Source organism: Artemia sp. Qi Xiang Cuo, chromosome 16, assembly GCF_049724085.1.
Source record: "Artemia sp. Qi Xiang Cuo chromosome 16, ASM4972408v1, whole genome shotgun sequence".
NCBI classification, from domain to species: Eukaryota; Metazoa; Arthropoda; class Branchiopoda; order Anostraca; family Artemiidae; genus Artemia; species Artemia sp. Qi Xiang Cuo.
Window position 1 is genome coordinate 9845141 of NC_142809.1, and position 15742 is coordinate 9860882.

General features: G+C 37.5%; 1 protein-coding gene and 1 long non-coding RNA gene across 2 annotated transcripts in view; one reads left to right on the forward strand and one right to left on the reverse strand.

Annotated features, from left to right (window-relative positions):
* LOC148942549 (selenoprotein F) overlaps nucleotides 1-15742 on the reverse strand; it is a 51358-nt gene that overhangs the window by 30936 nt on the left and 4680 nt on the right. The window lies entirely within an intron of this gene.
* LOC148942550 (uncharacterized) overlaps nucleotides 922-15742 on the forward strand; it is a 57877-nt gene continuing 43056 nt past the window's right edge. The window contains exon 1 of the long non-coding RNA XR_016143069.1: nucleotides 922-980. This is a non-coding gene — a long non-coding RNA (uncharacterized LOC148942550). The remainder of the gene's footprint in view (nucleotides 981-15742) is intronic.

A 15742-nucleotide genomic window follows, 5' to 3' on the forward strand; every position in this document is an offset into this window, starting at 1 on the left:
AGGACCCATCAACAACTAGGTGAACGTTTGCATGAGCACAAAATTTCGACAGATAAGTCCCTGAGATTAAAAAATAACAATGACAACTTTGATTCGGCATTGACTTCGCATATTTTCGTAAATCCGACCCATCTAGTTCTGTTTGACGAGGCAACCTCAAAAATCAACTGTTAATGGCGTACCACAAACTTTTAAAGAGGTAATTGAGATAAAAATATATATGAACCAAAATTTAGCAATAAATAGAGGAACTGGAGATATTTCATTAAGCCCAATTTACGACAGTTTAATCTTGAAGGACTCAATCAATATTTTCACCCGAAAAAATTTAAAAGAACCTATTTGCATATTTAATGAAAACCGAAATTGTAGACCAGCTAAAATTATTGCAAGACGAAAGATCCTTGCACAATCATCTTGGTAAATTCATTTTCATTGATTCCTGCCTGGTTTTTTATTCAGTATCTGTTCTGTCTTTGTATAGTAAACTTCGAAAGGTTAGATTTTCGTTTTTTTTCTTTTTTTTTTAGTACTGACGACGACTTTGCAGAGGTCCTTGTCGAAATATTTGCTTATATTTTGTCATCTTAATTGTTTGCTGGCTTACAAAATCCTTATTTTTTCACCCTTTTTTGATTTTATTTTTAATTTGTTACTTTCTCTTCTCTCTGAGTTTCGTTTGTCATGTATAGCCAGTGTGGTCTAAGAATGTATTTGTTTAAAGAATACTTTTGATATACATACTTCAAAATTTTCTGAACATTTTGATAACCTATAGAGAAAACTAGTTTTCTCTCTCTACACACACACACATATATATATATATATATATATATATATATATATATATATATATATATATATTCCATTTCACTTATATAGAATAATGATATGTGATATCTAATGAAAACCTACACTTTTCGGAATTAACAAGAGGAAACGCTCTAGAATACCTAAGAACGAGTAAAACGACGAAAAAGGTAAAAAGAATTTTCTTAGTTAAAAAAGAATTTGACCTAAGAATTTTCTGCTGGGAGGATTTTCCATAGGGACAGAAGTTTCTGGGGATGAGCTTTCCAAGGAAAATTTTAAACTGGGGGAATTTGCCAGAATTCCTTTACAAAATTCTTTTATTTGCCTTCCTTTATCTTTGCCGACTCAATTTTATATGTGAAGATTTTATGAGAAATTGTCCAGGGGAATATTTTTATCAGGTTGGAATTGTCTAGAGTATCTTCCTGTGGGGGGAAGGGATTTTCCACAGGAAAAATTCTCCACGGAGGTGTTTTGCACAGGATAAATCCTCCAGAGGAAATTTTCTGCGAGAACGACTTTCTAATAAGGGGTGGGGGATATTATCAGGAAGAATTTTCCATGAAGGGTGATTTCCGAACAACTTTCTACTAAGGAGCGGGGGATATTTTCAGAAAGAATTTTCCATGAAGGGGGGGGGTCCAGCATGATATTAAAGACAATAACAAATTATAGTCTTTTTAAAATTACATGAGGAGATAGGAAAAAATGCCTCTATTTCTTAGATTTGTCCAGAGGACAGCCTAGGGAAACTAAATGTTAGTGGCAAGAAATCAACCTCCTACATCAAAAGAAAATTTTTCCAAGGCTAATTTCTGTATAAAATAGTTCTGAACACTAATTCCCCAAATTTGAAAATTGTTCAGTTATAGTAATTCCACAAAAAGGAAAAGTTAGTGGAAGCAAGTTTTAAAATACATGAATCAAAAATAAACAGGTGATGTTGTTTTTCCTAAAATCACAAAGCCAAGAAGCTAAAATCCGGGTGTTAAGGGTTTTTAGACATGCCAAGACTAAAATTAATAGTTTCATTTTCTAGGTCTATCCATTCTAAAGAATATTAGTCATTATCATAGTGGCACCATCCCTTGTCACATAACAGAAATCAGCATCAACTTTCAATGTAACACTTTCTCAGCTTTCTTCATTTTGCTTAAATCAAGCAAGAGTACATTGACAGTTTTAAAAGCAGCATAAAAAAGGAGGGACCTTAACTCTATAGCTTGTGGGGCCAAGGAGCTGAAATTCTATGTGTAAGAGTTTGTAAGCATACCAAATCCAATGTAATAGTTTTTTATTTTCCAGATCTGACTATTTCTAACTTAATTGTTGTTGCCATTGTGGTGCTACTAATTGCCACCATCGAGATGTGGTGATAAAACTTGTCGAGATGTGGAGGGGTGTGCCCACATAATCTTTGAAAAATATTTTTTGGAAGATGTTTTCTTTGGAAAATGCATTTTTGGTATTTTCATTGAAAATCATTGATCAAACAAAAGATATGTCCTCCCTTAGATATTAAAGAATACACTTTACCCCCCCCCCTATTTTCAGTTTTTTTTTGCTTTGGAGTCCAAAAATCTAAACACAAGAGGTTGTATACCTAATAAAGTCATTGGTAAAAGTTTCATCCTGGGGCCAAATTTTGAGGGATTTTTCACCCCCTTCTCAAAACTAGGAAAATTTCATCCCTGCTACACCAATTTAAGTTTAATACTTATGACAACAATGATACCTTTTCTTAATCAACATTACATCCATGGGCGTACAGAAGAGGGGCAGAGGGGGCCAGCTGTCTCCCCCTAGAACTTCAAATTTACACTAGATATGGTTGAAAAAGCAGTTGAAAAAAGGTAGATTTATTTTTATTTTTTTTTATTCTAATATTCACGGCGCCAGGTACTTCAAAGTATCTGATATGCCGCTATTCATTTACCTCTTTCAATGGCCTCGAGGTTTTAAATGTCTATTGGACCTTCTTTTGAAGGTGTCAACAGAGGGATTTGTAGGGATAATACCGCCAGGAGTATCGTTCCAGAAAGAAGTGCAACGCCGGAGGAAGCTGTTCCTCGAGCACTCAGTTTTCGGCGTATCATCCCTTAGATAATTGGACCGAGTTGTGTGCCTTCGTGTCTGCCTTGTCGGCTGAAAAAAAGGGGGCACAATTCGAGAGAGATCGTCTGAGGGAGGTGAATTCATATACTTGTAGAAAACAGCCATCGACGCTACATCAAACCTTTTATTTAGAAGCTGTAGCAATTCTTATGTAGAGGCGAAGCCCGCCCTATTTGCCGTATTCTAAATCTTCTAAATTGGTGCCAAACAGCGTTTTTGGAGCACCAGTATAAAGTGGGCATCCATATTCCGCTATGGGTCTGAAGCAAGACTTGTAGAGTGGGATGATCAAGCTTCATGGAAGAAGGTTTTTGCAGCTAAGAGTAACTCCCAGCTTTCTTGCGCAGGATGTTCTCACCCGATCAAGGTGGTTGCTCCAAGAGAGATCGGTGAAGAAAAGAATCCCCAGTAGACGAAGCTCGTCAACTCTCTTTATAGCTTCATTTTTGAAGATGAAACTGGGGTGTTAGAGTGACACGTTTGATCGGGTAATTAGAAGCTCCTTTGATTTACAAGCATTGAAGTTGATCTTCCATGCATTAGACCACTTTTCAATTTTGAAAAGATCCATCTGTAGGGAAAGGGAGGCTTGTGTTGGGTCTTCGTGTTAAGGGACAGCTGAGTGTGTCGTGGTATCTTCAGCAAAGTTATGCAGAGGGTTTGCGAGGTTGTCTCCCATGTGGTTTATGTGTAGATAAGGAAGAGCGTAGGTCCCAAAACACTGCCCTAGGGTACCCCTGATTTCACTGGGTATTCACGGGAACTAAACCGGCCTAGAACAACCCACAGTGAACGATCATAAAGGAAACTCTTAGTCACTTTTAATAGGCATCCACAACCACCATACACATAGAGTTTCTTTAGCAGGCCAAGGTGTCATACTCTATCAAAAGCTTTTGCAATGTCGACGGATCGTAACCTGATGTCGTATTCCATTGCCAGTAGTTTTATCCACTTCTGACACTGGGCCACTAGGCAGTCTAATGTTGTGCGTTTCCGGCGGAATCCATATTGTCGATCGCCTAGAAGGTCATTTGATTCCAGGTACTGATGAAGTGTTTTATTGGAGACGCTCTCGTAGACTTTGCCAACACAGGAGAGAAGGCTAACAGGCCTGTAGGAGCCCACGCTCGTTGGATCGCCTTCTGGCTTTAAAGTTGTTACAACATTGGCGGACTTCCATGTTCTTGGGAAGGTTCTAGAGCAAAAGCACAACCGGCAAAGCAATGACTCCGGCTATATTGATACAGCCGGACTTGAGGACAACATTTGCTATTTTTTCAGGACCCGTGGCTTTTGTCATATTCAGATTTTGCAGAATGCGAAGGATCTTGGGAGCAGAAAAATTCACGCATTCCAGGACAGTGTCGGTTCGGTCGGAGAATTTTGGCACTTCTCTACCGTCATCGTCTAGATTCGAGGATTCGGCAAAAGCCTTAGCAAGAGCTTCAGCCTTTGCCTGTGGATCTTGTACCACTGTCCCGTTACTCTGGAGAGTAGGAATTGCGGTCCCCTTGGACGACGGTAAAGCCTCCTTGACAATTTTCCACCAACTCTTTGCCGAAGCAAGTTGAAGCTTGGTGGCGAATTTCTCTTTATACTGAACCCGGGACTGCCGAATCGCTCGCACTACATCTTTGCGCGCATTTATGAATGCAATTCTGTCCTCTTCACTCTTCGAAAGTAGCCATCGCTTGTGTGCCTTTTGCTTTGCTCAGATTGTCTTCTTAGACTGGGCGTTGAACCAAGGCTTGTCCTTACTGGACACCTGGATCCACTTTGAAGGGATATGCTTTTCGACAGTCAACTATGGCCTGCTGGTACTTATCTGCAGCTATCTCTGGGCCTTTCAGGAGGAAGGCTCTCCACTGCTGAGAAAAAAGAGTGTTTCTCAAACCGTCCCAATCACCTCTTTTGCATAGCCAGATTGTTCGTTCATGCTTTACTGGAGGCGGAATACGTAGGTTTCCAGGCGAAATGACGGCAATGTAGTCACTGGTGAAAGCATGAGCGTCTACCTTAAAGGAGTCAGGGTGATCTGTAAGGATAGGTCAAGACGAGATGATCTGTTTGGGCCGTGATACGTGTCGAAATCAACAAGTTGTTCCAGCCCGTAAGAGAGAGATAGATCATACAAGTCCGACCCTTCCCTATCAGTACTTTTGCTGCGAAGCCACACGCTATGATGGACGTTGAAGTCTCCATGAAGGATAATGGCAGACTTAGCGTACTTGCCCTGAATATATTCAAGGGAGGTTTCAAGGTAGCTGGTAATCTGGTAAGTTGGAGGGTTATACACGGTACCAACAATCACGGATTTATTTGTGAGGGTCACTCTGACACACAGAGCTTCTTCGCCTGCTGAATTTGGTATATTCAGGCACGAATAAAGTAAATAGCTCAGTAGATAAACAGCGGTACCTCCTCATCCGTACTTAGCACGGTCAGTAGGCTTTCGATCCCGATTGAGGAGCGTGTATTCCTATATGGCAACCTCACTGCTCTGAATTTCTTGGTTTAGATTGGTCTCAGTGATGCACATGATAGATGGCTTGACTGAGTTCACAAAATGTAGAAACTGGTCAAACTTAGATCTGAGACCTCATACATTGCAGTGGGCTACCGTAAACAGGTCCGTTTGGATGGTCGGTGGACGTGCCACAGGTCGTCGTCGAAATGGATGTTTGGTCCGTGGCTTTTTGTTTTTAATCATAACCAGGTAAAAGAAGCTTTGCCGGGTGGTTAGCCCAACAAAGGCGATAAATCCATTGCCATGCATCATTAGATGGGGTAGATGGTTAAAAAAACAGTTGATAAAAGGTAAATGGTTGAAAAAGCTGGAAATAAAAGAGCTGGAATGACAGAATAAATGTCAAACAAAAAGCAATTATCCATAATGTTTTGGAAAGATTTAGCTCTAATCCAAAAAGATGGATTAATACTGAAGCTTATTGAGGATTTATGATTTTTGGTGATTACTTATTAATAAAGATTTCATTGGTATGATAGAACTTGCTGGCAATATAAGGTTTTGTGAACTGCCAATATAACTTCAGCCACCCACCCTTCATCAAAGAATCAGCTGCTACCCCCCCCCCCAGAGAAGAAGCTACACCCATGATTAAATCATATATTTTTCCTACTAAACATGTTTCCCAAACCTTGTAGTGAACTCATCCTAATTACATACTTGCTATCAATTATTACTTGCATTATCTACAGGGTTTGTCCGGAAAGTAATAAGACTGATTTTTTTCCGCCGCGACTGTACTTTGGAGCGTACGTGCGCTGACTGGATTCAGTAGAGGGCGTTCCTAGCTACCAAACGAGTGGCTGGTCAGTTGTCTCTGGGCACCTAGAGAGTCAGGACAGACATTTTTGCGTGAATGTGTTTCCGCGAGTAGCGCAAGCCAAAAATGCAACATTAGTTAGAGCAGAGGTACATGATTAAATTATGTGTGAAACTTGGTAAATCTGCAACAGAGACATTTGATATGATCAAGCAGGCTTACCCAGATGTTGTTCTAGCAAGAAGTGGTGTGTCTTGGTGGCACCATGCCTTTTTGGAGGGCCAGGAAGAGGTCGCCAATGAAGACAGTGCTGGAAGACCTTCGATTTCAACAAACACCGACAATGTGACTTGTGTGCGCAAAGTTTTGAACTCAGAACATCTATTAAATATTCGTTTAACTGCCCAAAAGTTAAATTTACAAAAATTTCTAGTTCATGACATTATGATGGTGCATTTGAACATGTGCAAGGTGTGCACAAAGATGGTCCCAAAAGTGCTCACTGATGACCAGAAATTGCAGCAAGTGGAAGTGTGCCAAGAAAATTTGAACATGTGTGAAAGTGACCCCCAATTTTTGAATAAAGTAATCACAGGTGACAAGTCCTGGATATTTGAGTATGATCCCGAGACAAAGAGGCAATCTTCCAAGCAGCACACGCTGGCGTCTCCTTGCCCAAAAAAGGCAAGAATGAGGAAACCTAAAGTGAAAACAATGATCATTGTCTTTTTGACATCAAAGGCATCATCCACCATGAATTTGTTCCTCCTGGACAAATTGTCAACACCAAGTTTTATGTGGAAGTGCTCAAGAGACTCAAAAGAAGGGTCAATCGGGTCCAACGAGACATCACAGTCGACTGGAAGTTGCACCACAACAACACTCAACTCATATCACCTTTCTTGTGAACAGCTACCTGACCAAGGCCGGCATCCCAATGCTTCCACAGCCACCCTATAGTCCACATGTGCCCCTCTGGACTTTTTTTTTGCTTCCTTGCCTGAAAAGGCTGATGAAAGGCAAGCATTTTGAGGCAACAGAGAGGATCCAAGCAGAATGCACCACAGCTCTCAAGGCTATTCCGGAGAATGCATACTGTGACACCTTTAATGCTTGGAAATCATGCTGGCAGTGCTACTTTGATGCAGAAGGAGCCTATTTCGAAAGTTTTTAAAGAATTGTAATGACTGGTTCAACAAATGTTTTTAAATCAACTCAGTCCTATTACTTTCCAGACAAACCCTGTATCATAAACAAGATGACTGAAGTGGAGTACTATGGTAAGTAATCTTGTATATTAGCAATTGGATTACTAATCTTGAGAAATGATTGAAAAAAACTCCCCCAAAATTATGTTTCATGATGAAGAGGACTAGCATCCCCCATCCCTCTTCCAGGCCATACTCCAGTGATTCTCAGCTGAATGCAGGTATTATCCCCAATACATCTTACTCCTTAGTCAAAGTTCTTTCAAGACTGTCATAGACTAATAACTGTGATAAACAAATAGGGATAACAGTGAATATTATGACTGAAATTGGAGCTTATCAAATCATTACTGAAAAAGATTCCCAGGACATGCAGCCTAGAAATTCAAAGAAAAGAAAAATAATTTCACTAATCAAAACTAATCAAGCTGTTCCTATCTCTGATCAAAACTCAAATACCCAAGCATATCTTAAGATCAAATCTGAGCTCCATTTTAAGGGAAAAACCACCTGTAAGAATATTAATTTTAAAAATTATAAAAACAATCTTCCCTGCAGACATCCATCATGTTCATGGATAATCATCCATCAAAATGGATGATTTCAAAATCATCTAGCATGTAATCTTTCTAGCAGTCTATGACAATAAAACCACTAAACACAGAATCCCCTTCAAGCAGGCTCAAATCTCACCCTCTCAAAACTAGTTACACTTGCAGAGGCACATCCCAAAAGCTAGGTGCAATTGAGAACTATGTCTCAGTCTGGTTCAAGCAATACCCATGCCAAATGAACTGTTTATACACAAATTCCTCCAATGGGTCAATGGAATCAGACTTCTCTGGTGTCCAACCATTGTAGAAAATAATAAAAGATTACAAAATTTTCCATAACAATATCTTTGTTAACATGTTTTAGTTTTTCAATCTTCTTTTTATATAAGCATGGTATATGCCCATTGTTTACACACGTGTCTGTAGTACTGTTTGATATAATGGACTAGTAAGAAGAGTAGGGCTATTATACACTAAAAAATCCCAAGATAGTATTGGTTTCTTCAGAAAGTTGAAGCCCCTCAACATAAACATGCCTGCATGTTTGGTAGAAGGTGAACATACCATTAAATGCATCTTTTGATGCTCTTTCCAAATACACTGTTTACTTTCTTTGCAAATTTTATTTTGAACCCATAGAGGGACCCTTAAAGTGAAAATGGCTACAAAAATACTGAAAGCTATTACCTTAAATTGCAGCTAGGAGCAATTTAAGGATTCCTCCTTGTTGAGCTCTGGATTGATGACTAGTTGTATGCAAGGTTCACTGGTGACCAGATGCTGTTCCATCTTCAGTAGCATCCCAATGAGTTTAGACTCTCTGGAGGACCACTGAGCATCTAACCTTTGCTTAAAAACATCAACAGACTCAGCACTAACAGTTTTATTAGATAGTTTATTCCAATTATTGACAATATGTGTTGAGAAAAATTGAGTATGGACTCTAGATATTGGAGACTGTTTGACAAGTTTAAGGTGATGGCCTCTAGTTCTTGAATTGGTACCAACAGTAAGGAATAATGCTGGGAAAATATCAACCCTCATTAACTTAAAGGCTAAAACGGCATCCCCTCTATTTAGCCTGCAAACAAGTATAGAGAGATTCAGCTTTGACAGTCTTACAGAGTAGGAAAGCTCTTGCATGCCAGATATCACTTTAGTAGCATGTCTCTGCACATCTTCAAGAACTTTTATGTCTTTTTTAAAATATGGAGAGGCAAGAGACATCCCAACTTCAAGCTATTTTGAAACAATCTTAAACACTACCATATCTTAATGATAAAAATGCATTGCTTCATCTATTTGCTCTCTGCCTGGTGGACAAATATCCAACCCACTATGTAAATATTCACACTATCTTTTTGAATAGCAAGACTGTTTTCCTCCTACTGATTGATCAGCACTTCCTGTAAAATAGCATTGAAGAAAAGAGTCATACTATTTACAAATATAGCTTGAATATAAACAGCAGATTATATATTTTAGGGATGGAAATATATATATCAGGGATGGGGGGGGGAGTTAAAATAAATCAATATTCTCTTAGGAATGTGATAAGTAAGTACCTATGATTGTTTTGAGATAATTTTTAGAATGTCTGGTAACCATAGTCTAATGAGGAACAAGGTGTCACTTTAAGAGCTGAAAGTAAAATTTGCAAAGGAAGTGATTAGTATGTTTAGGAAGAGCATAAGAAGAAACATTCAGTTGTGTGTTCACCTTCTACCTAGCTAAATAATGGAAAAAAAACTCCAAATTTACAGAAACTGTCTCTCCTGGTTATTATTGACTCTCCTTTTTTCCCTTTAATTCATTTTTACCAATCATTTTTGAACAATATATTATATAAGTTGTAGTACATGACCACTTTTAAAGCAAATATGCTAATCAGAATGGGCAACCAGCAACCCTCCTCCTATACCCTTTTCCGCCAAATGTATCTGATCAACGTTTTGAGATAGCCATTTTGTTCAGAATAGTCCAAAGGTCAAATAATTATGCTTCTGGCATTGACAGTCCCTTAGCCCCCAGGGTAAGGGTTTGAAGTTATGCAAGTTGCCTATTGTTAGCATACAAGGTTTTTGTGGAAGGGGTGGTTGTATAAACTTTTAAGGGGGCTCATTTGATTTGAAATTGGAAGTTCTATGGCCTTTTCAGAGGCACAACTATGCTTCCAGGATTGACAATCCTTCAGCCCCCAGGGCAAGGGCTGTAAGTTATGGAAGTTGCCTATACTTAACATAAAGAGCTGTTCCTAAGGGGGGAGGGGCAAAGAGGGCAGTTGTCCTGGGTGCAGTGGCTTGGGGGCCCTGTGAATAAAGTATTATCACCTTGATCCAATGTTTCCCTTTGCTTTGGGTTTTTTAGCATATATTTTAGTTGGGAGGGGTTCTGTAATTAATTTTTCCACAGGCATCACCAACCCTAGGAACAACTCTATTGACATCTAAGGTTTTAGCAGCAGGGGTGGTCATATAAACTTTGAAGGGGGCACATTTGATTTGAAATCAAAATTTCTAGAGCCAGTTTTTAAGAGTCAAAAGTGATGGGAGGGCAACCAGTCCCTTCCCTAAGCCATTCCCCCCCTCAAATGCATCAGATCAAATTTTGAGATAGCTATTTGTAGCAAAATAGTCCAAAGGTCAAATAAATATCTTTGGTAAATTTCTAGGTGGCCCTATAATTTAGCTAGGATAGAAGTGAAAACTAGACCTCGGCGCTGCGCCGGCGGATCGACCAAACGCCGCCGACGATATGCCTGGTCAACCGCCGCTGAAGTGTCGCAACGCCGCCGGTGGGTCGCGGGCGCGCCGCCGCCGGCAGAGGCGGCGGCATTCGGTCGACGTTAAATTAATTTTGCGGCAATTCTTTACTGTGTCAACCACAAAGTCAGAGCTTTTCCTTCTCATGTGGTTTAGTATTTCGATTTTCATGATTAGAAAACAAGCAGGGCTTACACTATCCCCGAATTTTCGGTTATTTCCCCGAAAATCTATGCGTCACCCCGAAAAAAAATTTGGTTCCCCGAATCCCCAAAATCATGCAATCACGGTGCCACCCCTAGCAATTTATCACCAGTGACTTTCCCTGCCAAATATTACTTTATATACCATAATTCTTCACTGCTCTCTTGTTCATTAATTTTCGTCTCTTTTGTTACTTTGCATAAAAACCAGACAGATGCAAAATGCAATTGCATTCCAAATATTGCAATATACACAGTTATTCATATGTTGACAAAAAAAGTATCGTCTTTATGAAACGAGTTTAAATAATTTCGAATCCAGTTTCCCAATTGCAATTCTTTACATCATTCGTAGTCAAGAATTTTATTTTCAAGTTGAATAGAATTATAGAAAGTATTCACTATTTCACTACATTCACTACAGTTGGATTTTGAAATTGGTAGCAGAAAGATCGTTTCTACAGCTATATTGTAAGTTTGCAGAATTTTTTTTCTTTTGCTGTTTCTATATAAGATGTTTTTAATTTTTAATAATAATTTGTTGAGCGCTGATTAATTAAAGAAAATACAATATTCTTTCTGAAAATATTTACCCCCCCCCTAAAAAAAAACCGTCTATTGAGACAAAATTTAGCTATAGACTAAGCTATGTACAAGGTTGGGGAATTAAATATTGAAACCTAAGTTACCCAAAAAATATAATTAATAAAAAAATTGTACATTATTGCCTATGGAAAGGGGGGGGGGAGGATAGGGGGCTATCATTTTTAAATGATAATAACTCATTTTTTTATTGAAAGAAGGGATGCAAAAAATATTTATTTATTTTTTACATTTAAAGCGGAGATGGAAGAAAATACTATCAAACTCCCTGGAAAACCATTGAAATATCTTGATAGACCCAGGGCCCTCCATTTGGACTTGTTCATTGTCTTGGGTATTTTGCAATTTCTCATAGGCTACTGGCCTAATTTGGCTTTTGTGTGTGCTTCCTTTTAATTAGATTCTTTGGACCTTATTGAATGCCACAGTGAATCTATGACTCAGTTTTCCAATAATATGAGGTATATCTGAATAATTTCAACATTTTTGTTGTTGTCTTTGTACCCCTTTACTCATACCCTCAATTTTTTTTTTCAAGGAATACTAAGCTGTTTAACAATATTTCTCGTGTTTGTTTGAACCATATAGTGACCTAGTTAATTATAAATTATTTTTTTTAATGTAAAGCTGAGATGGTATCCTATCAAGGGGGTATCCAGAGGGGGGGGGGGGGTAGGGAGCTATCATATTTAAATGATAATACCTTGATTTTTTTTGAAAGCAGGGATGCCAATAAGTTTTTTTTTATATTTAAAGCAGAGACAGCATCCAATTAAGGTGGTATCCAGAGGGGGGGGGGGTAGAGAACTGTCATATTTAAATGATAATACCTCAATTTTTTTTTTGAAAGCAGGGATGCCAATAAGTTTTTTTTTTTATTTAAAGCAGAGACATTATCCTATAAAGATGGTATCCAGAGGGGGGGGGGGCATAGGGAGTTATTATATTTAAGTGATAGTACCTTGATTTTTTTTTATTGAAAGCAGGGATGCCAAAAAGCTATTTTTTTTTATTTAAATTAGAGACGGTATCCTATCAAGATGGTATCCAGAGGTGGGGGGGGGCATAGGGAGTTATTATATTTAAGTGATAGTACCTTAATTTTTTTTATTGAAAGGAGGGATTCCAATTTTTTTTTTATTTAAAGCAGAGACGGTATCCTATCAAGGTGGTATCAAGAGGGGGGGGTTAGGAAATTATTATATTTAAATGATAATAGGCCTATCTTGAATTTTTTTATTGAAAGCAGGGATGCCAAAAAGTTTTTTTAAAAATCAAAGTGGAGACTGTATTCTATCAAGGTGGTATCCAGAGGGGGAGGGGGGGGTAGGGAGAAATTATATTTAAATGATAGTATCTCAAATGTATTTATTTTTTAAAGCAGGGATGCCAAAAAGTGAATTATTTTTTAAAATTTAAAGCAAAGAAGGCACCCTATCAAGGTGGTATCCAGAGGGGAGGGGTTAGGGAATTTTTATATTTAAATGATAATATCTTGAATTGTTTTATTGAAAGCAGGGATACCAAAAAGTTATTTTTTTTTTTTATTTAAAGCAGAGACGGTATCCTATCAAGAAGGTATCCAGGGGGAGGCATAGGGATTTATTATATTTAATTGATAGTACCTTGATTTTTTTTATACTGAAAGCAGGGATGCCAAAATTTAATTAATTATTTCTTTAAATTTAAAGCAGAGAGTATCCTATCAAGATGGTATCCAGAGGGTGGCATAGGGAGTAATTATATTTCAGTGATAGTACCTTGATTTTTTTTATTGAAAACAGGGATGCTAAAAAGTCCAGAGGGGGGGGGGGGGGAATGTTAATATCTTGAATTTTTTTTATTGAAAGCAGGGATGCCAAAAAGTTAATTATTTTTTTTAATTCAAAGCAGACAGTATCCTATCAAGATGGTATCCAGAGGGGGGGGGGCATAGGGAGTTATTATATTTGAGTAATAGTAACTTGATTTTTTTTCGTCCAACCCCTATTATAATTCAAAAATTAACAAGAATTTTGTGAGTTATACTTGATTTATTTTTTTTTTAATACAAGGAATGCTTTTTAGTAATCTAAAAGAGCAAAAAAAAAAAACAAAAAAAAAAAATCAAGATCAAAGTCGCCCATTTCAACTGTTTTAAAGGTGACAAAACAGATATAGGCAATGAGCATTATGAAAAATTTAAGCTTCTAAGTTCAAATTTGCATTCAAAGTTAGTAACCAGATAACTGACAAATTTTGTGGTACGGATTTGAAGTTTTGTATACAGCAATGCTCGATGAAAAAATAAAACTACTAATTTTGATAATTATTTATGTTAAGAATACATAGCTAATAGATACTTAAACTATTATACAAGGGTTCTGAAATGCCACAGCCATTTTGTTTCTACCAGATTTCTACTTCTCTTGATGAATGACAAAGACGACCAGTTTCCAGACAGCAACTTCTGAAGTTTTGAACTCATGATTAGGCTTGAATCTGTTGTAAATTAAACAAAAAAAAAAGTTTTTTTAAATGAAAGTAAGGAACAACGTTAAAACTTAAAACAAACAGAAATTATTCCGTATATGAAAGGGGCTTAAAAAAAATAGAGTTGTGAGAAAATCAAACTTTAGTGTAAAGAGTGAGGCGTTGAGGAGGGGACAGCCCTTTTCATATACAGAATAATTTCTGTTTGTTTCAAGTTTTAAGGTAGTTTCTTAATTTCAGTTTAAAAAACTTGTTTTTTATTTAATTTTTGAACGTTTTTGAATTAATGCAGGTTTTGATTTTGGCTCACCGTACATGAATAATTAAAAAAAAATAGAATATTAATTTTACTTTCATTTGGTTAAATGGCTTGCCCAAAACTTGTTTAATTTTATTTATAAATGTTTTTATTTGTAATAAATATACATAACTTACGAATCAACTCATATAGCGAACTTCTATTTTCATAAATTTTTAATATATATATTAGGGAGTTTGTCCCCTAGTTAACAACACGCTCTTTATGCTAAAGTTTAAATTTTGTTTCATATCTTTAAAAATGACCCCTTAATCACAAATGCTGTTAATTAGAATAAATAGGTCTAATGAAAGTACTAAATAATCTTTGGCTTAAAGAGTGAGGTATTGACTAGGGGGTGAACCAAATCATATATGTAATGTTTTCTGTTGTTTTAAGTTTTGATGTTGCTCCTTACTTCCAGTTGAAAAACTTGTTTTTTTTTATATAATTTCTGATCTTTTTTTAAATATTGCTGATAAATCCGGTGCCCCCTTCATAGCAATGTCCCTCCCCCCATGAAAAGATCCTCCCACATAACCCCGACCCACTCCCCCCCACTACCAGAAAAACTCCCCAGAAAAAATACTATATGTTAACATTGGGTAAAGTTCATAACTTTCAGCCCTCCCCCTGGGGACTTCAGGGGATTAAGTCATCCTAAAAGACATAGTTGTTATATTTTTGACCATGCTGAATATAATTGCTATCTCAAAATTTTGATCAGGTGACTTTAGGAAAAAATGAGCGTGGGAGGGGGCCTAGTTGCCCTCCATTTTTTTGGTCACTTAAAAAGGGCACTAGAGATTTTAATTTCCGTTCGAATGAGCCCTCCCACAATATTCAAGGACCACTGGGTCAATACAATCACCCCTGGGAAAAATACAAAAACAAACAAATAAACATGCATCCATGATCTTTCTTCTGGCAAAAAATGCAAAATTCCACATTTTTGTAGATAGGAGCTTGAAACCTCTGCAGTAGGGTTCTCTGATACGCTGAATATGATGGTGTGATTTCATTAAGGTTCTATAGCTTTTAGGGGGTCTTTACCCTTTTTTTTTGAAAATCAGCCAAATTTTCTCAGGCGCATAACTTTTGATAGGTAGGACTAAACTTGATGAACCTTATATATTTGAAATCAGCATTAAAATCTGATTCTTTTGATGTATCTATTGGTATCAAAATTTTGTTTTCTACAGTTTTGGTTACCCTTGAGCTGGGTTGTTCCTTACTTACAGTTTGTTACCACAAACTGTTTGATTTAAGCTGTGATTTGAGAAAGACTGATGAAAACATTAATGTTTATGGTCAACGTTGATCACACCGGCAGCACACCACCAACATCTTACCAGCAGCACACCACCAACATCTTACCGGCAGCGCGGCATGGCATGGTTTTTGGCCCTGTTGCCGCCAGTCTT